This window comes from Serinus canaria, chromosome 3 (assembly GCF_022539315.1).
Source record: "Serinus canaria isolate serCan28SL12 chromosome 3, serCan2020, whole genome shotgun sequence".
Lineage (NCBI taxonomy): Eukaryota > Metazoa > Chordata > Aves > Passeriformes > Fringillidae > Serinus > Serinus canaria.
In genome coordinates, this window is record NC_066316.1 from 16,186,343 (window position 1) to 16,206,963 (window position 20,621).

The following is a 20,621-nucleotide window of genomic DNA, read 5'->3' on the forward strand; positions in this document are numbered from 1 at the left end:
TGTCCCTTCTGTGCTACAGAGGGGAAAAATTTTGGCTACTTCAGTAGGATGCCTAAATTGGGCTTAGAAGTAATTTACAATCCTAGTTCTGGCCACCATGATTGGTTGTCACTTCTCATCATTCCCTCCAGATCTTCAGGGGAGGTTTACACAAGCAATTCAGCTCCAGCATGGAGTTACTACATTACGGGTGAAGGGTCCTGTTGCGATGCTGGATTGTTTTATGGGGGAAAGCAGAAACCAAGATGCTTCAGTGGGAGGGGGGAGAAATAGGTCTTTCCAAAGAAGATCAAAGGAGGCAAGAGGGGGGGACTGATTTTCAGCAAGAGAAGAGCAGGGCTCATCTCACTGCCTCTATGCTACAATTTAAGGCTTGTTTAGAGACCCATCACACAATTTCTCCTGCAACAGGATGGGGGGAGTGTGGGGAGGAGAACTTGTTTAAACTGTAAATGAGTATTTCTTCAAGCGCTCCAAGGAAATATGTTCTTTCCCTGTAGAGCCTATACATTATTTTCATGTAGTTACGAGGCCTCACATTTCCTGGAACTATCAACCAGACCTTAATTCTCCTCACAGACATCCCTTTAAAATTGTGAAGCTCTCTTAATCAACCTTTGTATCAGCGGCAAATTTGCAGTATGACCTAATTTGAAAGATGTCTTGAAGTGCTGACTCAAAGGGTTGGTGAATAAAAGCCAGTCATTGCCACTGTGACACTAATGTGATGCAAAACAAAATCGAGTTGCATCAGCTGAACATTAGTTTGCAAAAAATATTAGTGATTGAAGCCACTTGCTGGTCATCTTTTATTTATACTTGTGAAATTTATACTTCTCGGGGTCTGAAACGGCTCTAAAACAAACTTCTGGAGGAGAAGCACGAAGAGACTCTTGAATGGTGAAAAATCCTAGTAGGAGCTATACATCTAAACTGCATCATTTGCACTTCATAATCTCCTCTCTTTTATAGAGCAGAAGGCAGACACATTATTTTAGAACTTTTATTAAAATATTTATACAGCAACAGATGAAAATTCTCATCCTAATATGTCTCTTTGCATTTTTCAATTACATTCCAAGTCTTTATCTTTTTTTTCCTTCTCTAATTGAAACACAGACGATACTCCTTCATTTTCTGGATAAGTAACTGTCTCAAAATGACTAGCAGTTACATTGGGACTCAAAGAAATAAAAAGGAAGGAAGGGATTTGGGCCAGAAAGTTTGTGGGGAAAAAAAATATCCCTCACAAAGCAAGGAAACCCCATTCCACCATAGTTTTATTTAACGTCTTCAAAAAGAAAAAGTGAGTATAAATTACTGAGGGCTTTTTGCTATAATTTGCAATGGAGATATTGTTTCAATTATTTTTTTTCTTTTTTTTCTTTTTTTTCCTTTAGCTTCTATTTTGCATGCTTTCTTTCAAATAAGGAAACTTATTTGAGCTAGAACAACCTGGCCAGAGAGGAACAGAGTGCATTTCTTTACTGGTTTCTGAAATATTGGCAGCTAATTTACACTCTGAAAGGTTGCTGAACAACAGAGGTCTAGGGATGAATCAACTCAGCAGGACTATTTTTCCCTGCACTTTTTTAAAAATTATTTTACTTTTAAATTGAAATATCAATAATGCAAATCATCTAATATGTGCTGATAAAATGTCTATGACTTTCCACTGTAGTGTCTGAAAAACAGATACATACAGATACACAGAACAAGGGAGACAGGCTATTAATTTAAAATTCAGACGACCAACAAGTTTTTGATAGCAATGGGTTAGTGTGCTAATGATTATTTAACTTGTTTCATGTAGGGTTAAGTGTGTATGGCTATGTAAAGTGCAGTGCCTTATTGAAGTGAGACAACTTTGCCTCTGAAATATTATATTTGAAGCACAGGGAGGAAAGCAGCCAGATTATAAAAAACAGTTACTATATGATGGCGAATTTCAAGCAGTTGAGAAGCAGAAGCTGCTACAGTTACAGAATTAAATTTTGCTGCTGCAGGAAAAAAAACCCCAAACAACCATACGCAAAACCAAAATATTTCTGAATTTTCTCTCTGCTTCTTCTTAGAAGTTATTTTAGCATGGCTGTATTTATTGATGGGTACAAGGACAGAACAGGGAGCATGGCTGGATGTTTTACCTTGCTCGTTATTCTCCTAATTATTCTCATTCTTTCTCTTGGTTTGCCTTAATTTTCTATTTTTTAAAAATTTTCTTTTCTTTTACCTATTCTCAAGATGTGTAGTACCACAATAATATACCGTGGGTTCTGGGGTTTGCTTTTGTCTTTCTGAGCTTGAAGGAACATCTTTTTGTGGACATATAATTCAGTACTGTAGATATTATTCAAGAAAACTCTGATGATTCTTTTTCAAGTAAATGGCAATACCACTTTTAAGTTAAAATAACCCCCTGAAAGTAGAAATAAATGTTTGATAGCCTGTAAATGATTTACAGGTTTTTTTTTTACTCCAGCACTCTTCAAGTTCAGTGTGTTTGTGTTTTTTGTGTTGTTTATTTTGTCTTTCTAAAGGGAGTGCACTTGCTAACTTCACAGTTTTGGGTTGTTTATTCTTTATGTGGCTGACTCCTTAACAGCCCTGCCATTTGTGTTTTGTGTCCTTCAGCCCTCCTAGGAAGTTGTAGGCAGGAATGCTCTGAACCCTCTAGTAGGTTCCTATGGGGAGAGGATGGCAAAGTAGCGGCTAATGATCTGGAAGTTAGCTGGAATTCAGAGACAAACACTAAACATAATATATCTATCTACCTGTAAATATATAAAAGAGATTTTTTTTTCCTAAAAAATAAGTAAAAAAAAATGCAATGAAAATTTATGACCTTAACATTCCTTCAGGGTCAAGCAATTTATCAAATTCTCTCACTTTCTGGTTTCAATTACACAGCTATTGTGGAAGGAACTTATTTTAGCAGGTTCATTTGCCTCAGTAGGGAATACAGGACTTTGGCCTAATGCTTCACCTTTAGTGCAGGCCATTTGAGCCTTAGAACAAATACCAATCATCACTCTTAGGGGGAAAAAAAAGGAAAAAAAATCTGCATCGGTATGGCCTATTGGAATGGGGTTTCTGTCAAGGTAAACGGTTGTCGGCAATGACTGTGGTAGAGTGGCGATAAATCCCATTTTATTGCTGAAAAATTCCAGCTTCTCTCCATGCCTGACAGCTCTCCACATTCTCGTACCCATTTGGGCAATTTCTGTACTATGTCCATCTGGTTCTTATTACCTCTCAACCTGCCAGTGTCTGATCCAGAAAAAGTGCAGGTCAAAAACAGGGGAAAGAAACCAAGGTGATGGACAAAACAGAAAGAGTGACTGAGAGACCAAGTCACGCTTCCTGTTCCTCCCTCCCCAGCCAAGAAAATATGGGTTTGAGTGGAATAAACAAATTTAAGGGAGGCTATTAGCCTAATTATGAAGTTGCTATCAATGTCCTTAAAATATAAAATTAAATCAATATTAATCTATATGCTCCAAGCTTTGGCACTGCCACGAAATATTTGCACAGGACACTGATGACATCTGCTTAAGTAAAACCTTTCTGTGGAGAAACGGAAAAGCCAAGACTTCAAATCCTTAAATCTTGGAGTCCTGGTGTGACCATTTAATCAGCAGACTTTTTCACTGTGCCCTTGGCATTAAGAAGGATGATACTTATCTCCAAAGATTCATTTGGGGGTTGCAAATTGTTTTAGGAGGGCATCAAAAGTATAATTTAATTGCAATTTCAAAAAAAACTCAACCTAAAGTAAAAGTTATGCTGGCTTCTTGATAGAAAAATGAGAAAGGAAAGTCTTCATCTCCATGCAAGTTTTGTGCCTACTGCTGATCTCAGACCTAAGTTAGAAAGTCCTCAAAACTCCCTACAATAAGTAGAGGGAAATTTGACGGTTAAAAAAACCCCTAAAAAATTAAATTAAAAAATATATTTAAAAAAATTAATTATCCCACAACAACTGAACAGTCAATAGGTTAAAAAAAACCCAAAAACAAACACATAGGAGCACTTGCTCTCCTCCCAGCTTAAACTGTTTTGTGTGGCATTTGTCAAGGACCCCCTAGTGCTATCAGGAGACATGCCCTGATCCACCTTCAATCTCTCCCTTCAAGGGAGCCCAACAAATTTAATTGCAATTTCTGTATTTATTCTACCTGGAACACCTCATTTCCCACCCAAAATATTGCTGGGTATAGCTTTTTGCCCATAGATCATCACTCCTCAGGTCCTATGGTCTCACATTAGCTTGCACAGTTTCTTCCCTGAAGATGCAAGGGAAATTAAACGACTTTTTTGGAGCTAAAAAATCCTAAAACTCTGACTGAATTCTAAGGAGCAGAAATTTAAGAGTGTGTCCTACCATCTACTCAGTGATCCTTGGGGAGGAGGGCTCTTGAGCATCCCACACTGGGTGTCTCATACACTGTAGGGTTTGCTGGCAGGTGTAATGGTCTGATCTGGTACCAAAGGGCTGGAAATTGTTAAGATATTAGGAATTATGTCCCCCCAGTTTGTACAAATCTTTTGGTTCCGAGAAGCTCAAGCTGGGGCTCTAAGAGTGAAACAAGACACAAGGGACAGTTTTCAGAGGAGCTGAGGAAGATGTTGCCATTGAACAAGGAGATAGGACAGAGAATGCGTAGGAAGGAAAAGTTGGGGAGAGTTCAAGATCTTGCTCCGGAATAGGCGGCCTAAAAACACCGTGTGCAAAATATGACATGAACCTCATCACCTGTCCTTGCAACTTCTCCCTCTGATGCTGGTGCAATCCGTTTAAAATGCCAGTTTAGAGGAGATTGCTTTGGTGGGAAAAGTCTTCCTCTCTGCTACCTTTTGGTGTCAGTAATGGCCCCGAGAAGTCTGACTACCTGTGCTCAGGAATTGCTTGCATTTGTCATGGATTATAGAATAAGATTTTTTTTAAAAGTATTATTTTCTGCATGTATTTTTCTTTGTTCAGTTGTGGGGGGCATGCCATGCCATGCAGATTTAGATGCAAAGATATAAGAGGGTTGTTTGAGACATCTACAAAAACCTTGGCTTGAAGACCAGCTCAGCCACACTGCTTGGTTTGCCTGTGAAGCCATTGAATACAAAAGAAGCTGACATGAGGGAAAGCCGGAACTTTGACAATAAAAATATGTCAGCATGAAAATGGTTAATGGTGAGTATTATAGCTTCAAAAGAGCCCATTGGCTACCCTTAAAGGATGCCCTGCAATTGTTAAACTCATCAGATGCAGCTACCCTTCCTCAGCTAGCCCTTACATTTGTCTGGCTAACAGTAAAAAAATACTATAATAAATCGGTAACATATGTTGCCAGACAAGAATAAGTGATATAAATAACGAGTCAAGAGACATAGCCCCTCAAGAATAATGTGTAAAGATTTAAACTTCCAATGTATTAGTTAAGCTAGAAACATTTTAGGAGGAACTTGAAAGTGGTGTTCTGTTTGTTTATATCATTCCTTCTCTTTTTTTTAATTTTCCCCTCTTTTTTTCTTCTCTTCAGATTGCATTTTAAATCAAAATGTTCTCCATGACTGACTGCTTTGCAGCACTAGGGTAAGTCCCATTTTTCCACAGCTTAAACAAAAACTATGCCTAAGAATTCTATGCCAGAAAGGCATTTTGCTGGGTTTTGGTTTAGGAAATAGGCGCAATGTTGTGGGGAAGACATCCTCTTTTTTTTTTTTTTTGTTCTTTCTTTTCCTTATTTTTTTTTTCAATCCAAACATAGAAAATTATGCATTTGCAAACATAGCTACTATCAAGAAAGCCAATTCACTGTAAAGGTGACAACTCTCCAAAATAGTAATGCTTTAACAGCTTCAGCATTAAAAAAGAAAATATAAACCAAATATGCTTTGAGACTTGGCTGGATGTTTTATTTATCTTTTACTTTTATTGAGACATCCTTTGAAAAATGGCATAAAATAAATAGTTTTACAAAGCAACAACATAATCAATCTCTAAATGAGAAGATAAATCAAGGATTTCATTAACTGCTGGTAGCCAGTTTAAATTGTAGTCTTGTCCATAATGTCTATCTATCTATGTATGTCCAAGTTATATTAAAACCTTTAAATGGCTTTGTAATATCAGCTACATCTAGCTATTATAATAATTAATGATACTGTTTTATAAATCAATATATGTATTCTTGATAAATTCATATCCAGTTAATGGTGTAATTTAAATAAAAAATTAATGTAATAAGGGACATACTGAAATAGGCAGGAAATCTTTAAAGGTTAAGAGGAAAATTTGTCTAAATTCTTTTCTTTGTACCTATTTTTTGAGAAAGCCTCCATTGAAATGCAGCTGATAGCAGGCTGGCTCTCCTGATCGCGCTCTCGCCATTAGTTTTGTTTTAACAGCACCCGGTGAGTTTTTGCAGCCAGAGGAAAAGGGAAAGCCCCTTCAGCAGCAGGAATACTTTCCTCCCTGCTTTCTCATCCTGCTGCAAAACTGCAAACAAAAACAAAGACAAAAGCAAAAAGAAAGAAAGAAAGTAAAGAAAAAAACAACCACTCCGGCATATGGCCAGAAGCAGAAATGGTAAAAGTGCTCTTTTTTTACCATTCCCCATCTATTCTACATTTGTATTTTTACAAAAATATTTTGCTTGTTCTATACGGAGTCATTAAAAAGGTAAAATATGAACATTATGTTCCAGGCATGAAGTGCATTCAGAGGAGTCTGGAAACCCTGCAGACTGTTCAGTGTAGTAAAAATCTGTTCTTTATCTCTTGTTTTAACTACAGTTAATCCTGTTTATTCAGCAAACAAATTTAAGAGTAACTTTGAGGGGAAAAAACACAAAACAAAAAAAGCTGGAAATTGCCTTTTTCTATCTGTAGTGGTGAGAAACCGTGGCTCTGTTCCTTTGCTTTTATTTATAGCCAGTAACCACAAAATGTATCTCTAACAATAACAGGGATTTTAATAGGCAATATTAATTGTTCTTCCCTTAACTTTTGATCTGAAATGTTTCAAACAAAAGCCTGTTGCCAGTTTATACGATGAATTTGTTTGAAGAATATCTTTCTGAAATGGTGCAAAACATGACACTTTGTCATTTGGACTGACATGGGACAGAAATGTCATTTTAATCCATTGAGTGATTTTTTTTTTTTTTTTTGGTTTTCTTTTTTGTGAGGGGGGAGGTTTTTTTCTCAACATTGCTATACCTTTTTTAGAGCAGTAGTGATCTGCGCAGTTTCTTTTGATACTGATGGGTATTTCAAACCCCTAACACTGAAGGGAGGGAGAAAAAGGAATTTGCTGCCAGCCACAGCGGCGATGCAGCTCCATAAGCCATCGCTTATTTGCTAAAAGTTTACATTTCAAATGAGCTTGAAATGTAAAGGTGGGCTTTTTGATGCTGGGACTCTACTTAGGAATGGAGAGAGAAAACAGAGGGAAGATGATTATGCTTGTATGTTAAAGGGTATCAGAATATTGGTAATACAGCCATTTAAATGTATTTTGTTTTTTAATGCCGCTAGGATCAGGAGATTCACAACCATATCTGAGATGCTGAATTTAGGCTTTATAGGAATCGAACAGCAGCTTACAGTAGCATGCTGAAATATGTTACACATTTTAAATATCTTCAGTTAGAAGTGTGTGTTATATTTTTTTACCCTCCCCTTCTGGGATCACTAACATGCCTCTCCCTAACATGACAAAGCAAGGACAAGTTCCATCTTTAAAAATTATCTGCCTTACATATCACATTCTCAGGCATGTTCCACGTTTTTTATTACCACGGATAACCTCTTAATGCTATCACAATTTTATACTTGTTAACTGGACATCTTCCCTATATTTAACTGCAAAAAAACCAACTTCCTTTTGGGAGGGGTGGGAAGAAGGAGAAATGCTTTGGGATGATTAGAAACATAAGTTTCTATCTTCTGTCACACCAGCCTATCAATTATTCAAAACCCTACTAAATTTAGATGTCTGTTCCTAAAACGTTGTTTGCACTCATTCCCTGGGAAGATGGAGGCAGCTGATAATTTGGCTAAATTATGCGTTTGAGCCCAATGGTTACAAATGAAAGAGTTGAATTCAGCAGATTTATTTGCCGCTCATGAAAATCCTTGGTAGCAAGAATTTAGACCTCCTCCTTTAGAGACCAAATTGAGGGCTGAGGTGGTGCCCACAGGTACTTATGTGGACCAAACCTCATTGTTACAGCAAATAATGTAACACATCAGTGACTCAGTGGGAGGTTTTACTGATCAATTAGGGACTGGCTACTGGGGGTGAAGGGCCTAAAGCAGCCCCTGAGGTCCTTTGTGCCCCAGGTAGTCATTACCTGAGTGTAAAGACCAGTAAAGGGGAAATTATTGCTATTATAGGATGAGATGTGAAGGATGCGGGGTGGATGACTCTGGATCAGACAGGGTGTAATGTGCTCATCCCAAAGCAGCACTTTGAGCATCCCTTATGCAGCCTGGCTGCTGTGATGGTGTAAAATATCTCCCTTTTCCAGCAGTGTCAGGGTGTGATTGGCAGCAAGTCTGCACCGAGTGTGAGCGTCCTCCCGTGCGCACCAGTCACAGGACGTGAAGGGGGAGTTTTTTGTAATTTATTTTATTTTTTTTATAAATAGATAGGCTCTGACAAATAACACCGCCTCTTCATGAAGCTCCTTCGCAGCAGCTAACAGACCTCTGCTGGGTTTATCAGTGACAGAACCTCCTTTCCTAAAGGAAATAATATTTTTGGTGAAGATAATTTGGCTGATATTGCAATAGCTCAGGGGAGCAAAAAGCTGCAGAGCAGAGCTGTTTCCAGCAGCCCTGGGCACGGGGCAACACTGATTACTGCGCCAGGCGTGTTTCACAGGGCCAGGCATGAGAGCAAGAGGAGAGCTGAAAGAAATGCTGCTGACTGTGAAAAGTAACAGAATAAATAATCAAATAAAATCAAATCCATGCAACAGAAACACCACCCTTTCTCTTGCAATGACAGTTGGTAATTGCCAAAATACAGACAGCCTTAGGCTAAAAAAAAAAAAACTAAATCAAACCCCTCAAAAATCCATAAAGAATTTAATTTATATTTAGAAACCAAAATGTTTCAGGCAAACAGCATGCAAATTGGACAAGCCCTTGTGTTGTTCCCTGTTACCCTGTGCTGACCCTTAAGTTACACTGCTGAGGAACGGATCCCCATTTTTACAACTCTGGCATAAAGGCAGGCGAGTGGCAATGGGGAGAGAAAAAACCCAACCCCCCCAAAAAACCCAAAACAAAGGACGTGTGAGGGCTTTCATTTATTTTGATAATCCTCCTCCTGCTCCACAGCATTTTGCTGTCTTTGTCAAAGTGAATGACAACAATTTGGCCAACTCTCTCTGAGCTGCACTCAACAGTGACAGGCAAATTATCAGAGGCCCTGCACTCCTTATTATCAGAGGAGAAGTCATCAGGAGGACGTGCGGAGGATCCCTCTCCCCTGTCACTATTTGTCAGTGGGACAAGGGCCACTGCTATGGGTAGCTGACAGGTAATTTCAACAATAACAATTACTCCTATTACTGGTGTCATAAACAATTCGCCCAAGGCATGACAATAGCAAAGCTTTATAATTCAATGCCATATAAATAAATGCCAGCAAGTAACAAGTAATTTAGCTCCAATCAGGCCTTGGCCCTGGCATTAATATTGTTATTGCAAGAAAATGGAAAATTGAAAAAATTCAATATGTTAATGAATTAAGAGGGGTTCAAAGGCTAAGGGAGGGGAGGCATGAATGGGGGGAAGGAAGAAAACAAAAACAAAAGATACAAATTCTGCTTTCAGAACCAGCACCAATATGCGTTCATACAACCTTATAACTAGTTTTTGATATAGAACATGGTCTTACTATGCTGCTTTTCAGGTTAGGGCAAAAGGCATGAAGGAACCTAAACCCCACCCCTTGCCTTCATCTGCCACACTGCAAATGACGTGCATCAAAAAATAAACTGAATTTAATGGTTCTATTAAAAAGAGAATCATATTTGAAATCTCATGCAAGACATAGATTTAACAAAGTTCAAAGGTTTATTTACAACTCCATTGCTTTATTGTCCACTTTTTGCATGCTTTAATCTTTTTTAAACAAACTCTGTTAAAACATTGACTCTCTATTTATCAAGAAGGATTTTACTGCACTTTTTCTCTCCCCAAATGCCCTTCATAAGCCACAACACCCTAACTCTCTTACGAGAATGATGATCAACAGCAAACAAGCTAAATACCAATATCTTCAGTCCAACTTCTTGGTCAGCCCAATTTGCAATTTTACTATTTGTCCAGCAAGACAATGTGGCATCAGGCTGACAGCAGTAAAAGAATTTGAAAATCTCTAATTAGGAGAGCTGCAGAGCAATTAACGCATGTCAAATTTCACTTCATCAAGTGCCACTCTAATTTTCCCACTAAAAATTAATGGACTTTTTTTTGGTGTGTGTGTATGTGTGCCTGTGTCTCTGTGTGTGTGTGTGTGTGTGTGTGTGTGTGTGTGTATGTGTGTCCCCTCAAGGCAATGTTGATTCAAATCTGCTCAAGATGCAGCGTTGCACAGCTAAGCATCTTCTTGATTACAACCCGACACACTTCTAACTGCTTTCATTCTCACTGCCACAGATACTTTGTCAACAGTCAAATTACGCCATGCTGATAACAATGCATAATGGTCTTCCTCAAAGGAGGCTCCTGTCATGGAGCAGCCTTTCATAAAAACCCACCAGTTTCTTCTCTGGGAGATAGATCTGGATAAAAGGAGTTAAGCTTTTGAGGTTCCAGCCATGGTTGCAATGCATTTTTTTCTTTTTCATTTCTCATTTCTTCTTCTTCCTCTCATGCTATAGTTTATTTATTTTTGTACTCACCTGAAATTATGGCAGGGAGCTGTTTGAAGAGTGATACAGAATGGAAAATATTTATAGCCTGTTTATACAGGCTTTGCTTTAACCACTTTGTTCCAAGACATTTTCAAGAGCAACATCCTCCTTTCAGTACCACTCTTTTTTTTTCTTTTTTTTCCCCTTTTTCTTTCTAAAGGTGCAGGGCAGCATCCTGCACTCTTTACATAAGCACAAGCCCTGCTGACGTCAATGGGAGTTTTTCCGGGGCGAGGGCTGAGTGCCTTGGCCCGCTGCTATAAACACGTTGGGACTTTCTCTTTTAATGGATGGTATTTAGATTCTGTGTGGGGCTTGTTTAACAGGCACGTTTTCCAGAGTCCTCAAACATTGTGGGGCACACAAGACAAATTGTCTTTTTGTCAAAGCAGCATGAGGGCAGGAGAGAAGCACTGAGCTATCGCAGGCAGTTTTTGCCTTCCACTCACTGCTCCCTGATCCCCACCTCTTTTTTCCTGGGAGATCAATAACAGCAAAAGTCAGAGGGTGTCATGGGGCAGGATTTCAAATAAGTAGAAGTGGAATTAATAAGAGTAACATTCTCCAGAGATACTAATATTTTTTTGCCTGTAAGTTTCAGAGCTAAAGTACAGTTGTCTGCTCCCTTGGAGAGAGAAGAGTTAGCACCCACAGCCCTTGCCTATCACTGGGCTTATTGCTGCCAGCCACCCCAATGACATGGGTATATAGTAGGGTGTATATAGTCCTTGGTGTGTGCATGTCTGTTTACACTACAAATAAAGCCAAAACCTCACATAGACTTTAATCTGAGCCATCTTTCCATCAATATCTTTTTTCTTGCCCCAAATTAGTGACTGATATTGCAGTGCTTGGTAACATGGCTCCTCTCCTCCCAATAATTTTCTGTATCCTCCCCAACTATATTCACCCCCACCCTGGCAGGTATTATAACATTTTGCAATAAACTTTGCCTAATATACTAAGAAATGGGAAATCCAGGGTATTTGGTTCCTGAATTTTGGATGTTCCCCTCTTTGTGCCTTCCACCTAGTATGGACAAATGAGTCTTCTTCTAATGGCACAGCCCCAGTGCACACACAGGCCTCAAACATCCCCAGACCATTGGCATGGCAGTCACTGGACCTGCAGGTTAATATATGTGTAAGTGCATTTCTTTTTTTTTTCCATGTCCTTCTCTAAACTTAAAAAGCTTTAACACTGTTTTTAAACAAAGCAGTGATTATATACTTTGCCTTGACAACCTCTCCTTTTTTTTTTATTAGGGGACACCCTCCCCCGTCCTCAAAAAATGCTTCCATAAAAACAATAGGCAAGGCCATAACTCAAAGAGAGAAAAATGTGATTATATAACACATCCTCCAGTAATCAATTTTACCTCCAATATCTGCTTTTGTTTTCAAAATGCTAAATAAACAATACATAATGCATCCCTCATCAGCCAAAACCATGAGGGCTCTGTGCTCAAATAACAGGAAACATATTCAATTTTCCTAACAGAAGACAGTTCATTAAGCTGTGCCACATCAAATAAAACTTTAATTTCTCCAGCATCAGAGTCGCAATGAAAGCAATTGAGGAAGATGAGCCATATGGTACTTCTATCAGCAAACACATATTGCTCATTCCCCCAAAGTTTTCTAATTCTGCTCCCCAGACCTGTGTAATATAGATAATGTGCTCTGAGCGCAGCAACCATGAGCTATCTGGTGTACACTTCTAATACTGTATTTAATGGGAAATAATGAATCATAAAAGCCTGCAGAAGACGGCTTTTGCTAACCTAAATCTCAGCTGTAATTTCATTGTTCTGTGCCTAAGATGCTGTTTGCCCTTTTCAAACAGCAGCAGTTGAACATAATTATGCTGCTACAAACCCGGGCTGCAAAAAGAAAGCCTTCCTAATAGAACCAAGTTTTTATTAACTCTTGAAATCCGGAGCTTGGGGCGACTGCAAGCAGACAGCTGCCTGTCAGGTTTTAGGGTTCATTAAAGCACACGTACACGTATATCTTGATTTCCAGTGTGCAGCCCCACAAATTAAATTGATGATTCCCACATTGGGCCAAAAATACAACAGGAGAAGGCTATGAAAAACTAGGAAATCTTCTTGACATCGGGAAATCCGACAGTTGTCTGCTCTAACATCTGTAAGTGCCAAAGAAAGAGGGGGATTTTTTTCCTTAAAGGTAAGTCTATTTTTCTTCTTCTTGCCAGATCTAAAAATTAGTGCTTAGTGCTTGGAGTAAAGGGGCCTCTAAATTTAATAGTGTTTACCCTCCATTTATAAATCCATAATTATCTGTTTAATGATATCATAAGGTTAAAAGTTAAACAGCACTGTATTTTCTCTGCCTTTTAGAAAGGCAGGTTTGCCTATCTCCAAGGGACGGTCCGTCAGGGTTGCTTTCTGAAGAAGCCTATAGGTAAAGAGGCATCCATATGTTCACAGAGGAGGATTCATAAAGGCGAAGACGAGAACATAAAGGTATTATTTTGACATGATGACCCCTGGAAAATGTCTATGACTCATCCCAAGTAAGTGTCTTTCTTTCCTTCCTCTACCGTCTCCCCCTCCTCTCAAAATATGGGGCAAATTTAAGACATTTTCTAAATATGCTACTTATACATATTGAAAACATATTTTAGTGACTGTGTTTGTTTTGGCAATATATAAACCAACCCCACCCCCCCCCCCCAATTAAATTAAAAAGAGCTACTTTTTAAAGTTAGAGATTGCCTTTTAAAAGCTTATTAAAATCAGCATGTTAGATGTCTGTCTTTGAATTAGCTCCGAGGCTTGATTGCTTTCATTAAAGCTGCCTGTTTGGGTGTTGCTTGGTGAATGTTCAAGTCGGGATTTTTTCCCCTCTTCTCCCCCCCCACCCCCAGCTGCTTCTTACTACTTGTCAACTTGGATTTTTCCTCCAAAATTGAAAGCAAAACTTGGTTTATGATTTTTTTTCTTTTTTGAGCAGCAACAGCCACCCCCACCCTGCCTTCCCCCTTGCAAAATACCACAACCAAATCACCAGCAACCCAAGTCAGAGACAGACCAACAGGTAATACATATACTAAAAATATATATATTGAAAAATAGCTTAAAAAAAAGACACATCCCAAACACCCAGCATGACCAAATCGACACCCCCCAAAAAACCCACCCCAAGCCACCAAAAACTCTGAACTATCACATTGCTCATAGCCCATGAATGCCTTAAAAACAAATGTTTAAACAGGTTTTCTTTTTTTTTTTTTTTTTGAAGCAGCAGAAAACCTCTGCATGCTCCAATGGGTTACAATAACAATGCTCTATTGCAATGTAAAACAAGCTGGAGAAGAAAAAGGTGCTTTTTGTTACCATTTTATCAAAGCTGTTCATCTTCTAGCTGCAGGCAGCATTTTGCTGGAATTGCAGATATTTCTCTGTCCGGGCTCCTTTGTTTGTGCATCTCATTTGCATATATTTATCTCCAGCTGAGGGTGCTTTCAGCTCATTAAGGCCTCCCCTCACATTATTTCATAAGCCAGCTGCTAGGAGGGATTTCACCTGTGGTGACTGAGAAAAGAGGGGTGAAAAAACCAAATTCTTCATTAAAAAAAAGAAAAGGAAAACAAAAAAACCAAGAACCAAGGAAATCTTCTGACTCTCTTCCCCTATAAATGGGCACCATTTGTGTTAAACAGCCTCTTGTCATGATAGATGCCTCCTGGGGTCAGGGGGGAAAGTTGATTTGAAGGTCAGCAGTAAAACAACAGACAAACCAGACGCCAAACTGGTTCTTTAGCTGTCGGTGGGAGCAGTGGTACAACCAGGTCTTGAACCTTTTTCAACCTCTAATAAAACAGGGGAAGAATCTGAAGTGGAGCAACCAGGCCCCAGAGGAAAAAAAAAAAACAACCCACAAATAATATCAATATTGAGCAGCAACGGGAAACAACGGGGCAGCTCTCAGCATTATGGGCACTCTGCTATTGTTTCAAGAGCTGGGGAATTAATTCCACTTATTTATTTAAGGCGTGTCAACTCGCTGCCTAAACCTGTTTTGGTGTCAAGATGAATAAAACTTTTATGGCTCATAAAATAGAGCCATTCATCTCCATGGTCTTTGTGGTGCCTGGGTTGTTGGGGCTTTTTTTTTCCCCCTTTCCTCCTGGTAGCCTGAGCTGGGCCAAAATCTCTATGTTCCATTCCTACCAACTCACTCACAGGAGAAAAGAAAATTTGTACAGGACATCTCAACCTAAACTTCTGGGTTTGATTAGAAATTGTAAATGTTAATTCATCATATTCATGCGCAAACCCCCATCTCCTCTATTTCCCCAGCCTAAAACCTACAATGAATTTACATCATCTATATGGAGCTTTGGACCAACAGGTAATAAAATACAATAAAGCTTGCTTTTTATCAGGACACACACACAAAAATCCCATTAATTATGGTTCATGACTACTCTAAACCAAATGTTCAAATAGTAGTTGGAAATGATGCATAAAATCTCAGCATGTTCTGATAGGTTATAGAGTCCGTGGTTTATTGCAATGTAAAACAAGCCACAGGAAGAGAGGGTGGTTTTGTTTACCATTTTCATCAAAGCTGTTCATCATGTTGATATACTTATGCTATATTGTGACCCTTAGATACATTGCATTTCGTATATTTATTTTCCAGGTTGTTGCCACTTTTGCTGCCTTTAGCTCTGAGAAGTTGAGTAAATCCTCTGGCCCCTTTCAAATATTTTCTCATCTGCACTGAATTTCTACCAACACAGCAACTGATAGATACGGACCTAAGAAATATATATTATCATTGAGTAAGGTTTTCTTTTTTTTTTTTTCTTACTTAATCTGAGGCAATTAGTTCCTGAATAAACACAGACTAAGCAATCTACCTCCTCAAAAGATAATCAGACTTGAAAACCGCTGTTTGTTCCTACCCAAGAAAAGCACAACTTGATTAAAATGCTTTGGAGATTTGCTTTCATTTCTTCCTTTTTGCCCTGGAAAACATTTTATAACATCCCAATAACTTTTATTTTCTTTCCATGCCAAACCTGGGGCCTCTGTTGGTTGTTGCTGTCCTTTCCCCCCACCTTTCCTAAATCTGTAACCCTGCTTCTCATTATTCTTTGCTCCTAATCTAATCACTAATTCCTTGTCTTGGCCAAATAGTTAAAAATGTTAAGTGCTGCTCACAATTCCTGCTGCCTCCCCCATGTATCTGTCTCTGTTTATGGAACAGGCCCTGGTTTCCTCCTGCTCTTGTTCAGCTGTAGGTCTGCAGGTCAGGAGACTGTAAATACACATAGTGCTGCCCCAACCCATAAATCTGAGCAAAGGGCAGCCTTATATATTCAGATAAGGGATGTAAGGGGAAAGGGGGTTTGGGGGTGGGGTGTGCAGGAATCAAAAAAAATGCAAGAAAAGAACCAGGAGATTCTGTGGTGAAAGAGGTTCTTTGGCAGACACTGAATCCAAGCTGCATGCCCTGCTACCTTGCAGGACGTTCCAGCCAGAGATAAATCTGAAATATTAACCCTTCTTCCCACCCTGCCTGTTTATATATAAATCATTACAAAAAACATTTTATTACCTTTGAGGCAAAGAAATTAAACACGGGGTTCCAATGGCTTTCTCTCCTCCAGATCTTTGTTGGTCTATTTCCCGTCCTTCTCTCCCTGCCCCCCCCATTTTATTTCCTGCACCTCTGAAGCTTTCAAGGGAACAGTCCCCCTGTTATTGCTTCTCAGTTCCAAGGTCTTAGAATAAATAACATTGTTATTACTCACTTCACCAATTTCCAAGAAGAAATATTGCTGCAGCAAATGCAAGCAGCACTAATATTTGCAAAGTGATAAATGGATTGTTACATACCTTCCCGTCTGTGTGGCCTCCAGCCATCCTCTGGCCAGCTACATCCCTCCTAGGGGTGGGAGGGAGGCTGCCTTTGAACTTAGCAGGGTCCAGACACTTAGTGCCTTGCACCAGAGCCTGTCCCAAGCCCCCTCCCTCCCTGTCTGATGGAGAGATAATTTTTAATGGACCATGCCAGAGATGGTACCGGGACTAGGGGAAAGCAGGAGCCACGTACCAGACCAAGCAGCCAAATGAAGATGCTTTTGGCACATAATCAGTGTCTGGTGGGTTTTGTTAGTGTTGGTTGCTGCAGGGAGAGGGGTGAGAGACTTGGGATGCCCCCAGGAGACAACTGCTCCACTGTCCTCCCCAGCTCCTGCACACAGCTGCTCTGGTGTGGGTACCACATCCCAGGTGCCACAATGAGAGCCCCCTGTTCTTCTCCAGCTTCCAGTGATGTGAAAAGTGGAGAGAAAAAGTCTGCAGAGAAGAAAAATTATTTTTCAAGTTCAGCCCACTCTGCCCCTAAAATGTCTCCAGTGCCTGAATGGGAACTGCAGGGGGGTATCTGAGATACCAGGGATACAGATGCTCAGTGGGGTGAAAACTGGAAAGATGTACTTCCAAACACCTTCATCCCCACTTCTCATAAAATTTCATTAATTCACATGAAATTTTCAGCAATTTTTCGTAACTGAAGCTGAAGTTAGGGAGGTGCTAAGACAGGGAGCAGACTCCTGGACTCCCCATCCCAAACCTGGTTGCTTACCATGTGACTTCTGAGCTTAAAAAGAGATGACAATTGGAAAATTCACATGGAAGAATTAAAAACCAATAAAATTTTGGATTTCTTTTTTAAAGCAGCAATTTATGTCTAGCTCTGAGACATGATTTGGGCTCCTTGATTTTACTAAAAAAAAATATCTCCAAATCAAATTATTCCTGGGCTGCAAGTCACGCTGAAAAAAGCTCCACTCTTAATTCTCAGTAATTAGAAACAAACCAACACATTTTCCTTCAGACTCACAAAGAGTAAGTTGCTGACATTTCTTAGACTGAGTCTGTTGCATTTCCTTGCTGTGGCTCTCAGGATCGGGGAGGGTTTTGTTGGATGACTTGAATTCCTTGGTGTGATAAACACCCCCACATTAGGGGTTTCAGGCACCAGAGGTGATGTAAAAGCTTGTTCTTCACAGGCAGAGCAAAACTAAGCTGCTCCAGAAGCATCATCCCCAATCCACTACTGCTGGTGTGGCATTGCCTCTGTGGCTGGGGCACCACGAGGATAAGGGGAGAGAGCACCCTTGCTCACACGGCCTTCCTGCACAGCCCCTTCCCTTCTGGAGAGGTTGTCAGAAGCCTGTGGAGATGCTCCCCGGTGTGTGCAGGTCTCATGCAGAGGTTAAACCCAGCAGCACCAGCATCTACGTGGTGTCAGCTTGAGGTGTGAGGAGATGAAGAGTGAGTGCAAATGTTTCAGTAACCTGGGGTGGAGGTGTTGGCATGGTCTGGCAGTGCTAGCATGTGAATACGGTGCCCACAGGGATGAGGAAGGTGGAAGGCTGAAAGACTTGAGCTATTTATTAGGTTGCTTTTTCCTAAGGGATACCATGATCCATGCAAGAACGAGCAGAATTCAAGGACTGAAGGAAGAAAATTATTCAGAAATATATTAGAGTGGTATGAAAGGGTCAATCAGAAAAGGGGACAAAAATATATCTGACATGTTTTCTTCCTGACCAAGGTAAAAACCATCTCAGTTTTTTTTTGTAAGATGAGAAATATTAAAGGGAAGGACACAAGTTAGAGGAAAGACTAAAAATTCCTTTGGGATGGGCTCTCATGCAAAATATATATAGTTCATTAGTAACAAAAACCAGGTAGTCTTTACTGGTTCTTTAAAAATGAATTTATAGAATCATGGAATTAAAGAATTATTAAGGTTGGAAAAGACCTCCAAGACCATCTAGTCCAACCTTTACACAAATCACCTGTAATACTCTCTCATAAACATACATGTGTGTATGTTTATGCAGCTGTAAAATGACAAGGCATGTGATTGTGCACATATATATGGGCATGTATTTATACCTCTAACAAAAACTCGGCATGCATCAAATGAAAAATAAAATGAGCTGCAAAATTATTTAGGGGAAAAAGTGATGAAAGTGGGTGAGAGCTGGGGCAGCAGTACGGTGAGGAGCTATCCCACTGCTTGGAAAGACCCCGAAACTTTCTTAAACATTTATCAGCACCTCTCCTAACTTTAGGAGAAGGGCCGGGAGTGCCCCAAAAGCATGATTCTTCAGAATATTCTTGTCAGGCAGGAAACCTTGTGAGAGCAGCATTGCTTTTTCCTTGTTCTGCTTCCAGCCCCAGAAAGCACACAGATAAGAAGAAAAATCAAAATAATTGAATATATACAAGACATCCACATTTCTATAAACAACAAGCTTTGAAAAGGGAAAAAAGGATCAGGTATTAATTTTTTGTGATTTTTTTTTCTCAAACTTAAAAAAAAAAAAAAAAAAAAAAGGAAAAGTCAGGCAGTTCTTATTTTATCCAGACCAGTTCATAAATCCCAAGTCATAAATCCACATGATATCCCGGGCTGCTGGATTTTGCATTTGGAGCTCTGAAAGACTGATAGCTGAAAGATTTATAAAATCCCAGGTAGCCAGAGTGCTCCCTATTGGCTCCACATCTGAGAGGTCCCTGCATCCTGCTTAGCCCAGAAAGCTGGATGTATGGGATATATTGTGTTCAAGAAGCAGCACACCCCCACCCTGCTATTTTCAGATATGACGAAGGCTAAAAGTTTGATCATGTGAGGTGGATGGGCCCTGTTTAGGCACTTTTCTGCACAGATGTGGAGACAGCCACAAACTGGGGCTCCCCAAAAACTGCTGCCACCTTCTGCAAAATTACGCCATCGTTTGTGTCACAGATGTATGATTTACCTTGTGTGGTAAACCTGAACATAAACAGCAGAATTGTTTCAGCTGCTTTGCACAGGCGCTCGATTTTGTTTCTTGTAATATCCTTGAATAGGAGTGATTGCTCAGTAAGAAGAGGGGATCATCACTAGGCCAGAAGATGATGATACTTAGAGGCAAACATTACCAGCCCCTCAATAAAAACTGGTACCTGAGATGCCTTAGGTAAAGTACAAGTTGCAAACAATTCAGCTGTCAAAGCAGCCAGCTCATATTTCCCAAAGAGCACTGAAAGATGATGATGTGAGGTTTTTCCCGTCAGTTCAGTGGATGTTGCATGTGACCATGTGTATTGGGGTGAAGGGTCCCCAAAACAGACACTCTGAAGACTGATTTGTGCTATTTGTCTGTATACACAGGGTACTGAAAAAATGCTTAAGCCTTCCCTCCCTTACTTTCCTCTATCCTTCTTCAATGACCTTATTCGAACCTAATACTTTTCTCCAGACTTGTAATGACAGACATTTCTAATATGCTTCTGTTGAATTAATAAAAAGGTTTAAAAAAAATCCATCTTCTGCAGTTATAAGGTTTGTTTTATAGCTGTAACTAACATCGTTGTTACTGAGAAATTAAATGATTTGCTTTATGTTTCATATATTTTTATTCATGAGTCTGAATATATTGAATATTTTCCATGAGGAAAATCCTCCTTCACCCTCCTGGAGAATGAAGGTGGAATCAGCCTGAGCTCTGCTTGTTTGGAGATTTATTAGAAGCACATTTTCTGGATAAATTTAGATAATTTTTGTTGTTGTTGGTCTGACTTTATTAGTGGAAATTAAGCATTGCAATGGTTGATGCTCCCTGTGGAACATATGTAATGGTTTATGCATC

The 20,621-nt window shown here is 39.6% G+C and overlaps 1 long non-coding RNA gene across 1 annotated transcript; it reads left to right on the forward strand.

Moving 5' to 3' along the window:
* The first annotated feature begins 12,468 nt into the window (after positions 1 to 12,468).
* On the forward strand, positions 12,469 to 16,197 carry LOC127059398 (uncharacterized). Its single transcript, XR_007777150.1, has 5 exons — positions 12,469 to 13,120; positions 13,294 to 13,469; positions 13,910 to 13,993; positions 15,259 to 15,310; positions 15,605 to 16,197. It is a non-coding gene; the product is annotated as an uncharacterized LOC127059398 (long non-coding RNA).
* Positions 16,198 to 20,621: the final 4,424 nt, after the last annotated feature.